This window comes from Phragmites australis, chromosome 5 (genome assembly GCF_958298935.1).
Source record: "Phragmites australis chromosome 5, lpPhrAust1.1, whole genome shotgun sequence".
NCBI classification, from domain to species: domain Eukaryota; kingdom Viridiplantae; phylum Streptophyta; class Magnoliopsida; order Poales; family Poaceae; genus Phragmites; species Phragmites australis.
In genome coordinates, this window is record NC_084925.1 from 18,755,259 (window position 1) to 18,767,924 (window position 12,666).

Sequence of the window (12,666 nt, forward strand, 5' to 3'; positions counted from 1 at the left end):
CACCATTATCCATGAAAAACATCAAATACCCATTCAAACCAACGAACAAGGGCCCTACACACTATATCTTCTAAGTTCAGTGCCTTAAATGACTGATAGCAAGGTGCCACGATACCAGTCCAACCAATAGACAAAGGTCCTAATACAAATATTACACTAAAATAGCTGCAGGCATAAAGATCCTTATCTACTAAATTGACAAAGTGGCATCCTAAATACAAATAGTACCAAAGAGCCCCAAAGGCCAACACAAGTAACAATACATAACTTGAGCATAAAGCACAACAGTGCACCACTTATTACTCCATGCACTTATAAGGCTAGAGTGCAGATTAGCACACCGACACAAGGCACATACAACAATCACCGTTTGATTGAAAGTGGAGATGTAGTAGCAGATAGCTGATGGTGAAGACCACAAAGAAAGGCTTAATCGTCACAGTAAATTGGGAATACTTTAAGTCCTTTAGCTGTACAAGCTTAATCAATAAAAATTTATAATAAAACTTAAGCTACCTTGCCTTCTCTTTTTTTTTTTGCAGAGAATAATTCCTAGCGAGCAAACCTTGACCTTTACCCAGAAGATTTCTGCATTATAAAAATACATCATTAGACTGTCCACACAAGTAGTCAAAAAACATTTTGTATGGGCTCCACACCTCTTCAAATATGGGGAGCTATATTAGGAGAATTTATTTTAATGATTTGTACATTGTTAATTATGGGATCAGAGGAGTGCAACATGTAGCCATGACAAACCATAACATAGAGGACAAAGGTACATACCTAGACTCGTCGTGAGCACTAGAAGGAACCTCCTTTCCATTGGTTGATGAGTTTTTGCCAGTGGTAACTATATGTGCTTCAGGAGGTGGCATGGAGCTGCCTTCTGGATATATGGGGGCTTCAGTTAAGCTAGAAGCATCATTTTCAGTTTCTTTAATAGAGATAGTACTTGATGTCCCAATCGCAGACTTAACTCTAGGGTCCATTAGAGGGGCTGAGTTTCTAGTTGTGAATGAACCACACAAAGGATCATGAACAGTGGCATTAGCACCATTATGTTGGTCCCCAACAACCGTTGGAGCCACAAACACCCTCCTAGCATGAAAGCACAGCTGCCCAGTTCTAAAGGTTTGCTCACTGATAACCACTTGAAATACAAACCTCCAGCCAATAAGACTGCGGAGGGGCGCATGCAGTAAGATCTAATTGGATGAGCTTTCTTCCACAAGTTCAACGGCAATCTTCCGCACAACTTGCTTAGCTACACTTCTGAACAGAAATATTTTTGCATGGCCAGTGCTATCCTCAATCACCACATTTAGCCTGTACCTGTGTTGTGAATAAAAGGCACGTTAGGAATAATTCACAAGTTGGGAAATTTGAAGGGGATGCCATGTAAAATAAGAGGTACCTGAGAATGATCATTGGCTTCGTTTCATCACAGTTGGTACATTCAAAGCCTTCGAAAGTTGCTTTACATCCCCTTTTGTAAGTACTGCATCCTTTATACCACAACCATTTGAAACATTGATTTCCTTTATATTTGCATCATAAGTAAAACATACATCCTAGTACACAATGGAGACTAAATTTTAGTACTATGACATAACAGCTACATCAGTGTCATGAGGATCCAACGAGAGGAGCTCTAATGTAGTCTTCCTATTAGAAACTACCTTGTCAATAGCACATACTGCTGTATCACCATCCCCTGGCAGGAACAGAACTTCAAAACCTCTTCCCTATAGGCTAAGGACAAAATAAAGTACATCTTTAAACACACTTGCATGCAAAATTTAACCAAGGCAGATAAATAAGGTATATAGCAAGTTACCTAGCACATAAAGCATTAACTTCAGAAATATCAATGTTCATATACCATTTTGTTGCAGCACCACTCCCATAGGTTGTAGCACCTATTTTAATATTCAGGTAAGTGCATTACAACAATAGCTGGATATAGTATTTATTATTGATGGCCAGCATGGCATAAACTGTCACCCACCTAAGTATTGCCTCACTTTCATCCCAGCAAAAATGATTACAACTGGTTCATCTTTACCGATGATTTCAATAAGGAACTCGTCCTTAAAAGATGTTAGATGTTCACCCCACAAAGTTATTGATAAAAGCCAACCGTTGCAATATTATGTGCACTAAGTGTACAATAATTTCCAAAATGTTATAAATTAGTAGGAAGCAAACCTTAAATCATGTAGTTCTAATGATCGCCTAACAGAAGGGCCATTTAGACCACTATTTGCACCACTATATGGATGACTGTAAGTTGTCCAATAACATATGTTGAATATTCCATGATTGTGTCATCATGTTATACAATACAACTTCGATAAATAGATAGTCAAAGCCGGAAACAATAATTATGGACGGCGTGTACCTACTAAACCATGTCCGTTCCTTGCTATGTGATCAAAATCCTTAAAGTCCACAAAATTAAAAATATAGAGTGGTAGATTGGTGGATAACTTAGTAGGTACATCCTCCACAACAATGCATGATGTAAAAAAGATTGTGTCTATGTTGGGCACATCATTGAACTTTCATGCTTGCCTACTAACTTGGAATTTTTTTTATCATATAAGAGCATCCTTCCACCAAAGATTCAGCAAATTTGTGAAGGCCCTTCTGCCCAATGCAAGTTGTAATGCCTACACCCTGATGTACGGAAATTCAAAGTTCCATAGCAACAATTAAGGAAAAATAATGCAGACGCATGTATCAAGTGGTGTACCTGTTCATCGACGAGAGTAAGTTCCATAGCAGTAAAACCTTTCCCCTCAGAAGTCCCAGATAGCTGCACATCCTATAAACTCTAACCTTGATGCACCAATTGTGCCTTGTTGGATTAATTTGTGATAGTAAGCTATACTCCATCTGTTGTCGATTCAACTAGGGAGGGAAGAAAATAAAAAGATATCAAATGGAGCATTATATTATGCAATAGGTAAAAAATTATAAGTTGAAAGAATGTATACAAGGCGTGATAAAATACAATAACGATTTAAATGGACATGCAACATGCAGCATTGACATTGGACAAAACAATTACCAAAGGGATTGGATAATTTCCTTATAAACAATGTGGTGACATTGGAGTCTACGTCTGTATCATTGTCATTTAGAACCTTGGGCCCATTTCTAGATGTCACACGTGATATAGCAACATAGAGCTATCTATGAGAAAAAACTGGACATGGTAAGTAGAGGCCAACATTCTGCAAAGTTTGTCGTTAGTTCTTATTTATGGTCATTGCATAACACAATCGAACTTAAAATTGTCGCCTACTAAGCACAAATGGCCATTTAGTGCTTGACACGTGCAAGGCAATTCGAGGAAGAAGTACTTTGTCACCCATGTGCGATCCAGTTATTGTTTGAGCCTCCAATACCCGATCTCCTAACTGTGTTATTATAAGATGTGTACCATTGCAAAGGCCAGCACTCTGATTTAATTTGTGTAGTAGCACTACAGATGAACCAACCTTCAACATAAGTTTATGATAAGGGATACCTTTGAATAGTAGAGAGTTTAGGAATTCAACCAGGTAAAGTAAGTCCAAATTACCATGCTCCTTTGAGGATTCAACCAAGGTATCTGAAATGAGGTATACCTTTTCATGGCCTAGGATTAAGGAAAGAATGCGGCTATTAATTTCATCAATGGTATCATTTTTTTTTGGAGCAATGATATCCCTTTCCCTTAGATAGGTTTGGTCGAAATATGATGTCTCTAAGTTGGGGTAATTGGATCTTATTTCGGAACTAAGATGTCATGTGGTATCACAATCAACTCAGAGTCCCCATCATCAGTATGAGCAGTCCCTTTTGCAGTTCCATAACCAATACTCAACACCAACCAGTAAAGTCTTTCACCTGCTTTAGAATCCTAGGCCATGAAAAGGTAAACCACTATCTGCCATCCCAAGTAAGCCCATGTTAATTGTAAGCTTTAGAATCTTAACATAACTCCATAGGTAAGACTTAGTTATAGATGCATCCATTGTGTCCAATCTAGTGCCACCCTCAAACACGGGTAGTACTTGGCGGAAATCTCCACCGAGTAACACCATCTTCCCACCAAACACCCGTGAAAACTTGAAGAGTCCATTTGACCAAGGATGTCACGCATACTATGATCTAATGATTCAAAACAATGTCGTTGAGTCCTTAGGGCCTCATTCCATATAATCAAAGAGCTTTGTACTATTAAGTCAGCAAGAAAAGTCCCCCTTTTAATATCACACACCGATGACTCATCAATAACTATAGGAATTTTAAATCAAGAATGTGCAGTACGACCTCCAGGGAGTAAGAGCGAAGCAACCCCTGATGACGTTACAACAAGAATGATAAGCTTTTCATATCGCAAGCATGAAATAATTACATTCCAAAGAAATGTCTTCCCAGTGCCACCATACCCATATACAAAAAAGCATTGGCTTGTTTTTTTTGTAAACTGATTGTATGAAAACATTGTATATATGTCTCTGTTCAAAGTTTAGTTGGTTGCTGAGGGTATCATGCATATGTAGAAGCTTTGCAGAGTCAAAAGCCAGTTCCTCAACTAACAATCTATTTTTTACCTTGTTACAAAGATTTAGATCAAGCTTTGGTAAACCATAATCATTCATTGAAGCACCATTCTTAGCAAACAACCTATCGAGCTCAATGAAAACATGATTTTTTATATGTTCTTTAGGCACTTTATAGCAAGGCATCTGTATCATCTTTTTAATTTTGTGTTGTATATCATTGGTGAAATAAGTATATAACTCAATGAACAAAGAGGTTGCATCACAAACAGGGCAAAAAGTATTATAGTAACAAGTAACTATCGCATTTGAGCAGCTGATCCCCACACAGATGCTTCCTTAAGAGCTTCACAAGACTCATTATCGTCACTAAGAAGACCAATAGCCTGACATGCATCCTTAAATGTTGGGTACAGAACACCACTAATTGTTCGAAGATCCTCATATGACGTAGCACCCTTGGTAACATTCAGAAGCATACGTAGGTAGTAAAGCTCACCACAAGTAGGATTGATATATATATATATATCCCTCCCAATTTTTTAGGCCCCTTACGCGAATGCTATGCCTTATCCTTTTTATTCCAAACCCACTTTGTTGGGAATTCTATGTATGTTAACTCTCTAGTGGTCAATATTGTCTACGTGTAACAAGGGTCATCTACAATATCGACCGATGGTTGGTTAGCTAGGTACACAATGTTGTTCATCAAAGGGAGATGCACAACTAACCTCTCCACTACTAGCATCCTATAGTGGATATCAAATTTGAACATATGCCAGATAGCCTTATGTGAAGATAGATAACGACAATTAATGTACTACCAAACCTCATTGCCAACTTTAGGCTGTCTTTGTGCATCTAACGGCTGGGCACCAAGACTTCTACTAATAACCTCACCTTGTGAATCGCTATGACGAATGTTAGCTCCAAAGGTTTAATGACAACTCTAGCGCGATCTGGGCCTTTCGTAATATACTTAAATAGGTACTTGATGAGGTGTGTTTTATTGCACCACTCCACATTTGTATGGGCTCTAAACCATTTTAACAATGCTAAATTATATGGAGCAACCCATCCACTGTCAAGTTTAACCCCATATCTCTTGACAAAATGCCCATCCTCAGGACGACACCTATAATGCACAAAGTCATCCTCACCAACAATTGTGTTTGGTTCATAACCCTTAGCGATGAATTTTGAGCACTTATTGTTTTTCATGCATGGGCATTCTTAGTTAAGCTCGCCACAAGGGCTGTACACCATAAATTCATCAACAAGGCTATAACCCAAAGGATCATATAATTTATCTGGTACCTCTACACATATTATTGAGTCAATAAAGGAGGGGCGGGGGTCTTTGGTATTACCTTCAAGCCAAACTAAAATATGAACATGAGGCAGACCGCTTTTGAAATTCGACGGTATAGAGTACTGAAGCAAAATAATAATAATAATACTAAGAAATCACATAGGTACATGCTGGTAGTTGCATGCACAAGGGACAATAAATTGGGAAACACCCACATAAACCTAATGCCCTACTTTCTTGCATTGATGCATGCTTTTTGCAAAATGGAAAATTACTAAATGATTCATAATGACTTTTTTTTCCAAACAAGAACCACTTGTGGCAAAAACTCAATAATCATACCTGCTTGTACCTTCCCGAAATAAGAACCTCTTTTCAACTTAGAAACAAGTTCCTCGACCTTTAATTTGAAGACTCGGCTAACTATGTCAGGTCTAGCGTCAGGCCTTTTCCTTGGAACAAATGCAAGAGCATCAGCTATTTCCTACCACTTTGGATTACAGGTAAAAGTAATAAATAGGTCCAGAGGTCCATAGAATAAACAAATTGCCATTACATCTTGATAGTTTTGTACTATGTACCTTTCACTTCCTATAAAGCTAGCAGGCAGAATAACTTTTATCCTAATGTTATTTCCGTCAACATCACCCTTGCGCAGTGCATCTTAAATGCCCTTGTACAACTCAGACTTTAAGTTTTTATTGTTTTTATTATGAACCTAAGCCTGTTCTCCTCTACTGATGCAAAAGCGTCAACAATGTATTTCTGGAATAGTCGGTCACCACGTATTAGTGTTGTTGCCTCGCATCTATGTTGTTGTAACCGGAAAGCATAGTATTCGAGCATGGTAACCTCATCTCTAACTCTGACCTGCAAGGTTCCTAACTGATTGTATTTAATCTCTAACTTGAATCCTTGTTTCCCATAGGAAACAAGATTGGGTATTGTAAGGCCATATAGTTCGCATGAAGGTTGCTATTTCTTCTAAGCCCACCACCTTTATCTTGAATGATTATGTCATGACTCTTCTTATCCTCCAAGAAATCCCCTACATTAAAGCAGCTATCTCTGACCCTGTCGGTGCACTATACTGAGGTGTAGCCTTGGACCTATCGTGCAATAGCCTAAGGCGCAAAGGCTAGCATTGGCTCTATCCCAATAGGTCCCTAGCCGCCCTAAATAATTTTACCAGCTCATTTCATTTGTCAAACATCCTTACCAAGCCCTCAGCAATTTTTGTATCAACTCTGTTATCATTTTCACAATCTCTATCTCTATAAAAAATTAATATTCGATTTTAAACCTCATTTTCAGTGTCCAAAATATAGAGTTGTGCATACATTGGGGGCTTACCCTCATCTGGTAGCAAAGATTGTATTCGATGATAGACTAGGCCATTAATTTTAAATACATATGGCCCATGACCCTTGTTTATACCGGTGTTAATTTTAGCACTGAGTGATGTAAAAGCAAACATCAAATTATATAACTGAATAGACTTAATGAAGTATTTAGATAAAACATCACCATTTGGATTCAACAACCCAGCCAGAAATGGAGGAGGATCTTTTTAAAATGGAAGCTGATCTTACCCCCCCACCCCTACAACAAAGATGAAAATGAATATAGCCGCCTTCACCTGAATATGATCTTTTCACATGTTCTTGGTGCCAAAATTGTGCACCATAGTACTGACACTCATGTGCAGGATGGTCGTAGTATGATGTCTTGGCTGATAGGTATACTGCAGAGGAAACAATTTCCTACATAAGGAATCAACTAATCTTATAAATTTATTTACTCAGAACATCTGTTGTTACCTAGATTTTTTGGCTGGCCAACACAATTTTCTACATAAGGAATCAACACTCACATGTTAATGAATAAGTATTATATCCTTTGGGTTTGCGTACTTATAAATTGAGCACAAAAGGTACACTATTCACCTTCTTTCTTTGCATGTCTTATGTATCTCCGACGTTCCTGCCTCTCACGTATTGTTCCCCCACCTACAACTAGGGATGAAAACAAAAACAATAAATCCAGTATAAACAGATGAAGCAACTCAAAATGATATTCTTAGAAAATGAGAATGAAAATGCGAAAGTTCACAAACAAAAAACAAAAACAATTTTGGCACTTTTGGGTTGTTTATGGTTTTTTCCTTGATTACCAAATAAGCATAGGTAGACTGCGAGGGTGCGGTGCCTCCTATGAACTTGGGTGCACCCTCTCAGCCCTTAGCCACACCCAGCTCACAACAAGCTCGAACTGCATCACGAAGGTGAGAGGAGATACTGATTGCTGGAGGCGAGCGATTTGGCGACCACAACAATGTCGAGTTGAAGAAGAGGAACAGGACAAAGGAGAGACGGCGGGGAGAGATGGCGGTGATGGGGTGTTGTAAGGCAGAGTGGGTTAGGGTAACTGATTATTACGTGGGTTAGATGGGCCAGCTGATGCAGCCCATTTTATCATTTTTTTTTAAACGCTGCCTATTTTGTCTAGTTGGATATAAGCATGAAAATGAAAGGGAAACACGATTATGCTGCTGGTCCCATTTTTTATTCAATTGATATACACTTCTTTTACATGAAAGTGAATTATACTTGTAATTATTTATCTGAATTTACAACATTTGCATATGCATTCGACACATTGTCCACTTCTATTAACATCCGTCCAAAGGCTAAACAAATAAAAAAACATCTGCTGATAGTTGCAGAGATGAATAAATCTAACAAGTACAATTTATGTAGATGCATATATATAGGGGTGGATTTTGCGGTTTTGTAACACCCATGCAAAGTCAAAATAATAAAAAAAGGAACGAACAGAGTAAATTTTTCTGTTTGTACATACACTTTGTTTTCAGATATCTAATATAATTAATATGCTGCTTGAGCATGGTTAGACATAAGTATAGAGTAGCCATGGGTATTAAAAAAAATACTCCCACTTAAAAAACTGTTGCCATCAGCTACTTGCCCAATAACGCAGTTTCTGATCACATATTTGTTTAACTGCAAAAATGCAGGTTGGTAGTCCAATCAAACTCATGAATTAACCTTGTCAGTTAACTACTTCCTGTTCTACAGTAGTATTTGTCAGACTCAACTGGGAGCTAGTGCCCTTGTCTCAGCATGTCATCGTGGAAAAATGCGAGCTAATCAATCTATGTTAAGTTCTTTCTGATTTGGCCATGTATTCAGTTGTGTGTATGAGCTCGATGTAATGTTAGCATAAACTACATGCAGGTTAGGCAGGATTGGATGAATGGTAGCATTGGTTCACTGATGACAAGAGACAGAGAACCTACAACAACCATTAGAATCCATGGAGAAGAGACGTAGCAAGCATGCAGTTTAATCAAATTGCAAATAGCCAAGAAATAAAGACCACTGTTGAGAGGTTTGTTGGTACCTATCAAGAGCACGAGTGAATCAAGAACTATTAACACTTGTCCAAAGGCTAAACAAATAAAAAACATCTGCCCATAGTTGCGGAGATGAATAAATCTAACGGGTACAATTTTTGTAGATGCATATATATATGGATGGATTTTATGGTTTTGTAACACCCATGCAAAGTCAAAATAATAAAAAAAGAATAGATAGAGTAAAATTTTCTATATATGCATATACTTAGCTTTCAGATATCTAATATAATTAATATGCTACCTGAGGATAGTTAGGCATAAGTATAGAGTAGTCATGGGTATTCCACAGAAAATACTCCCACTTAAAGAAAAGATATATAATGCAATAAAAAAAGCACGATGGTAGGTAAGGACACCTGGCCCTGCAACTGCTCCTTTGCCACACTGCCTCTTCCTTGTCTAGTTAGAGGAAGGTGCACCCTCCATGTGATGACAAGATATCGACAAAGGAGATACGAAGGAATTTAGAACGATAAGGAATGGATAAGCCAACATGAATGCGGTCGGGCCCTTTTAAAGCCCATGATATGTACATGTGTGCAAGATATGCAATTAGGAAAATGAGAGTATGCTCGATTCCTATCTACTCGTTTCTTTCTCAAGTGGATCACTCCCCACAAACAACACAACCACATACATCACCCTTTCCCGCGAGAAGAAAAAGTTTTCGTGCGAACGGTGCTTGTGCAACTCGCCGCACAAGCGACGTTTCATATGTTGTTACCAATGTATTCACATCCAGTACCTTCACCTTACGGAACGACCCATGCAATCGCCAGATGGGTAGACGATCAGAACTACCATAGTATGGTGGATGTTCATGCGTTATTGCTAACGTATTCACTTCCCGTACCATCGCCGTACGGGACATACCAGGCTCCTACCTCGCAATGGTTGAGCCCCCGATATTTATCACCATCGGGATGCGTCCCTTACCTTCTTACCTTTTTTGTCAGTTGTGTCGATGCAACGTGAGTAAAATGACAGAATGATAAATAACAATCAATCCAATTAAAAGACATATTAAATAGTCATAATACTCACACAACACAAAGGTACATCATACAGGTCTTACACATAGGGAATAGTATAGCAAATTTTTAATCGTCCATAAGTTTCACGAAAAGAAACTATAATCTATTACAAAATTCTTAAATCCACCAACTTAAAACCACCCACGAAATGGATCCCGAACAACAACACTTCCCTCTTGTAGCCCAAATTGTGAAATTGTGGCACTTGCAATCCAACGGATGCTCTCGCACCTCGGCCATGGGGATGAGGTACCCGTGTGCCTTGCACCATCGAAAAATGGTGTGTCTGAGGTGCCCTTCTATACAGCGTCGTTGGCCCTCTCCATACAACACCTCGTGGTTCACCAGTCTGTGACGAACTTGCGACTCCATCGCGTGTTGCAGCAAGTTGTAGTGCCTTTGCGTCTCCCACAACTCAGCCACTACGCAACGGTAGGATTGGTCCAAGGAGCGAACCAACTCTACCATGTGGTGCTCGTTTAGTGGGGCCGCATCCGGAACTTCTTCAAAGTAGTTGACATTGTTGCCCCGGATGGGAAAGTAGATGAAGGGCCATCCTCGTAGGACTGGTAACTCACCACGAAGGGCAGCCATCACCTTGTACGCCACCGCTTGAACCGCCATTTCTTCTAAAGTTTCAATTTCCTCAAAGTAGTGAGGGTTGGCTCTGCCTTCTATGATCCTTGCTCAAATGTCCACGGTTGCCAGGTAATCCACCAAATCTGGCCCAACTCTTCGAGCATACACTGCATACTCTAGCGCAAAGGTGAAATTTGCGCGCCAAAGCAACTCACGGAGGAGTGCGGGAAAACCTTCCACACCCTCGGCCCGAGTAGCCATCACCAATGTAAGAGCGGCCATCCTTAACCCATTAAGAAGAAGATGAGTTAGAGATCACATTTAAGAAAATTATCAACAAGCAGAGTTACGCAAAGATCTAAGCTAAGATGAGGAATAAAATAGACCAAACACTTAGGGACCAAAGATAAACTTTAGTGGGTTGCCTTAGTGAGGTTAACATGTTTTATTAACCCATCTTAAGCATTTTTAGGCTACTTTATTAAACTGAGCTCTGATGCCACGCTGTGAGGAACCATCCAGATAATATTCCAATTAGTCACTAAGTCGATCATTTTTGGAATCACGACTCTTATGACTAACCGGAATATGACCCCGGTAGTTCCGGTATGTGTTTCTTCTAGGATCGGAACACAAGCCTTTACAACAAGCACATCATCATAAGACATAATAAAGAGCTAGTGATTAAATTAGATTACATGTCTTTAAGTAGATTAAACTTTTACATCAAATACATGAAAAGAACATTGTTAGAGTAGCTACGCAGCGGAATAAAATACATGATAACAAAAGATGAGTAGCGCCATTTGCCCTATGGTGCCACTACAAAATAACAACTCAGCGAGTAGACGGCACTACTCTTGCCCATCACCAACATTAGCAGGCGTAAAGTAGCAAAAAACTAAGTCTTCCTTACCTGAAAAGCAAACAAAGCATGTGAGTATGAAGGTACTCAAAGACTTATTCCATAATCGGCACTTAAAAATAGCCCATCAACAAGGAGAATGCATTTTACGTAATTAGCAAGGACTCAGCCGCAATAGTTAAGTAACTTCATATGCAAAAGGGATTTGTACTCAAGTGTAAGCATCTACACCTAACCAAGACTTCCTTGTAACTTGAGATCATCAACATAACCAAACTTGCACTTGTACCATATTAACTCATCATCAACATCACCATCCACTAGCTATCATACCACAATAACATCTCAATATCGAATCTCTACGATTGATGTGGACGGATAATAGCTTGCTCATGACTGAGAGCGCGGCAATTCGAATTGATCTTACACCCTGCAAGGGGTACCTCTTACCCACACGACACGAGGACCATTCAGCTTGCGCCACCCGCTAAAGTGCACACAGGAGGGTACTCGTGATAACCTTTCCCAATTGATCCCTGACCATTTGAACATGCAGCTATAGGTGCGGAGGTCCACTAGGGCTACTCCCGGAGCACCCAAGTTACGCCTAAAGGTGTGGAGGTAACTAGAACTACTCCCCGAGCAAACTAGATACCTCTACAAGCCTATTATGCCCACACCACATTTATGACGTTACCTCTACAAACCTATTATGCCCACAACCCAAAAGGTCACAGCTACAAAAGGTATTCAGCATATCTACCATTATATCGACATGTGGTTAGTACAGAAAGTGCTAAACTCAACGACAACAACGGACGGTGCTTAATCGACTCAAGCGAGCCTAAAGCATCTGAGACTCCAATCTCGAGCCATCC

General features: G+C 39.4%; 1 pseudogene; it reads right to left on the reverse strand.

Moving 5' to 3' along the window:
• Positions 1–429: 429 nt before the first annotated feature.
• LOC133917851 (replication protein A 70 kDa DNA-binding subunit C-like) lies at positions 430–2,901 on the reverse strand (annotated as a pseudogene).
• Positions 2,902–12,666: the final 9,765 nt, after the last annotated feature.